The sequence below is a fragment of the Chelonoidis abingdonii genome, chromosome 6 (genome assembly GCF_003597395.2).
Source record: "Chelonoidis abingdonii isolate Lonesome George chromosome 6, CheloAbing_2.0, whole genome shotgun sequence".
Lineage (NCBI taxonomy): Eukaryota > Metazoa > Chordata > Testudines > Testudinidae > Chelonoidis > Chelonoidis abingdonii.
Window position 1 is genome coordinate 82,361,429 of NC_133774.1, and position 3,832 is coordinate 82,365,260.

The window sequence follows — 3,832 nt, forward strand, 5'->3', positions numbered from 1 at the left end:
TGCATCCAATATGTTTTTTATGTGAATATAAGGATTTTGAACAATTTTCCAGTCTAGCTTTTTTAAATGCTTTGCATAATTTTAAAATGTTCTTTAATATATTTTTTAGCTTGCATGCTCTGAAAGAATAAAGTCAGAGCTATGTGATTGAGTGTCCTGACTAGAGGATTAGCTGCAGGCAACTAGCATCAAGGCAGCTTGTGTGGGAACATCTGAAAAAACAGTACATGTCAAAGATCAGCTATGTTTTGTGACACATTGGGAAAACCAAGAAAACCAATTAAAAAAAAATACATCTCACACACCCCTTTTATATTAACTAAAACAAAATAAAAAGATTTGTGCCAAATTCCTTTTGCCTGAGGTATAAGTAGTTCTTTAAGGTCAGTATTGCAAAAAATAAATATTTGGTCTCTTTAAATTAATTAGGTGATGTTTTCTGCTGAACATTCACACGGAGATTCTAAAAACCTGGCATCAATGAAGTGAGTTTGCCATGCGTCCAAAGCACTCAGCACTTTTACTCAGGAATATTTAGTTAAATATTCCTTTTATATTTATTTATTGTGAAGTAAACTCACCAGTAGCAGGACATGCACCCATTTGTTCAAGCTCCAAGAAAAACCAAATCAAACTGTACAAAATACATGCTGAAAAACAGGGCTCAAAACTCTGGAAAGATTGGTGGGGCAGATCTGAGAACAGATTAATTTATCCTCAGCTAATTATTCCACAAGGGTCAGTTGAGCTGCCACCTCCACTAACAGCCAAGACATATCACAATGGATCAGTCTGTCCATTTGATAAATTCATTCACTAAAACAAGTTGATTTCTGCTCTGGTTGTAGATTAAAAATCAGCCAGTCACTAGTGCTGCCGTAAGGTCTGTTTCTGATCATTTTTTTTCTCTTCTAGTCTGATTTAATATTTTCAATCTGCTTTACACTCAATGTTTGTGATTCTGTGTGGTTTGAGAAGGGGTATGGGTGTCAGGGCCTGTAAATTCTAATCCCAGCTCTGCCAGGGATTCATTGTGCAGTTCTGGGAAGTTATTTAACCAATCCGTAAAATTGGGATAATGCCTACATACTTCAGGGGGATATTGTGAAGTTTAATAAACTAGCTTGTAAAGTGAAAGATGCTATACTATATATAGCATAGATGATATAAAAGTCATGTCCTTCATGGAATATAGATTCTTGAAAGATTTATCCTGGCAAACAAATATTTAGACCTTGATCTACATTTTATGAGGTATCACTCAGTAACAAATCAGTAACTTAATGATTTTTTTTCTTTCAGTGCATAAGGAGATTTGAAGCAGAAATGAAAATTCTACAGAAACAGTTTGAAGCTCAAGTAAGTTTCAATTATTTTCAGTCTACCCTATTCACTTATAGATAGACATGAACAAAAATATTCATCCTATTAAGGCCTCAAATCTGCAAGCATGTAGGTATATGAGTAATTTTACTTGCATGAATAATCCCACTGAAGTCAGTGTGTGCCATGACTTTAAGATTTGTCTACCTCGAAAAGTGTTGCCAATATAGCTATACCAGCAAAATACTCTAATGTAGACACAGTTATATTGATATGAAAGTATTTATACCAGTATAGCTTATTCCAGTTCAGTGAGTGAAATAAGTTATACTGGCAAAAGTACTTTTTTTTTTTTTTGTGCTAAGATAACTGCATCTATTATACCAGGATGTTTTTACCACCATAGCTCTGTCGTTTTTTGGCTTTTTCACCCCCAAATCACACCCTTGCCCCTGCCCCCAATGGACATGACATAATTTTGCTGACATCCCTAAGTGTAGATCTGGCCTAAGTATTGCAGGATTAGGGCCTTTGGACTAGTTTCTGCTCTCACTGGTTGAAGTCAGTGGAGTTACTTGGGGATAGAGCTGATGTAAATGATAGGAGAATCTGGCTCTCAGATGGGAAGTTTGTGGTATTTTTTTTTTTATAAAAATGCTGTAGCTTAGTCAAGCTTGGGAAAGATTATAGAGTTCAGAACCAACTAGCTTTTTATCAAGGTAACTACTAGATCTTTTGTTATTAGAGGAAATTCAGTCTTTGGGCTCATGGCAATGTGACCAGTAGACACCTTTTGACTTCTAAATTTAAGGAAACAAACTAAGTTCAAAACTGAGTAAATTTGTGTAAAGATTTGTGTCATTGCTTGCTGTATTGGAGTGAGTAGTGAGCTGCTTTTTGCCTAGTAATATAAAATAAAAAACAAAGTAAACATGCTCCTTACTGTGAGCAAAAAGACACTGCTCCTCCAGTTCCAGGGAGAAGAAAATCCACTGGACTGTTGTTAGTAGTGACTATAGGAAATTTAGGAAAGAGATACAAGAAAATGTACGTTCACTAAGTAGGGGCACCTCTAGAAGTGCATAACCAGAGTGCGTGTGTGTGTGTGTGTATGTATGTATATACATATATATATGTATAAAAGAGGATATATTTGTACATGATTACCTGCCTCATGGGCAAGTGGTACAGGCAACTCATGGCCCTCAGAGACGGAGCACCCCAGCCAGAGAGGCTCAACTGGATGAGCAAAGAGAGCTAGAGGTACAGAGAAGAGACTTTCAGGGGCATAGTGCAGCGATGCTACCTGCTGTCTGACAGCCCCAGTGCTGTTAAGGAGAATGAAAGTCTCATAGCAGGAAAGCATCAAGGTGGAAAAGAGGGAAATTATCCCATAGTTGGAACCCACCTTCCAGATGATGTCATGGTATCCTCTCACATTGAGGATATCCTTCTGGAGGCAGGGACCCCAGCTATTAGCAAGAAACAGGTAATGGTAGGCAGGGGTTCAATTATTAGAAATATAGATAGTTGGGTTTGTGATGACCAGGAAAACCACAGGGTGAATTTCCTGTTAGGTGCAAAGGTAGCAGATCTCACAAGACATCTAGATAGCCTGATAGGTAGTACTGGGGAGGTGCAAGTGGTCATGGTACATGTAGGTACCAATGACACAAGAAAAAGTAGGAAAGAAGTCACGGGGGCCAAATTTATGTTGCTAGGTAAGAGATTAAAGTCCAGGACCTTCATGGTAGCACTCTCTGAAATGCTTTCAGTTCCATGTGTGGGGCCAGTAAGATAGGCAGAACTGCCAGGTCTCATTGCTTGAAGGAGACAATGGTATAGGCAGAAGGGATGCAGATTTATTAAGAACTGGGAACCTTTTGGGGAAGAAGTCACCTATACAGGAGGATGGGCTCCACCTAAAATGGAACCAGGCTGCTGGCAGGTACAATTAGAAAGGCTATAAAGGATTTTTTTTTTTTTTAATTCAGGGCTGCGGGACAGATGACAAGTGCCAAGGAGCACATGATTCAGGCAGACACAGACCTTAAAGATTAATTTATTAAAGGAAAAACACTCTATATTCTACTAAAAATGAGAGGAAAGAGGTCAGAGCTAGTGAGGAACAGTCAAATGAAAGAGTCCTGTTTAGATATAATACATGAAGGCAAGCAACTGAATATTGACAAAATATACCAATGCTAAAAGTCTAAATACTAAGAAGGATGAACTAGAGTGCCTGGCATTAAATGAGGATTTTGACATAACGGGCATCATGGAAACTTGGTGGAATGATGATAATCCATGAGACACAGTTATACTGGGTATAAATTATAGAAGGATGACAGAGCACGTGTCAAGTTTCCTTCCCCACTCTGAACTTTAGGGTACACATGTGGGGACCTGCATGGACACTTCTAAGCTTAATTACTAGCTTAGATCTGGTACACTGCCACCATCCAGAATTCCAGTGTCTGGAGCACTCTCTATCCCCTCAAAACTTTCC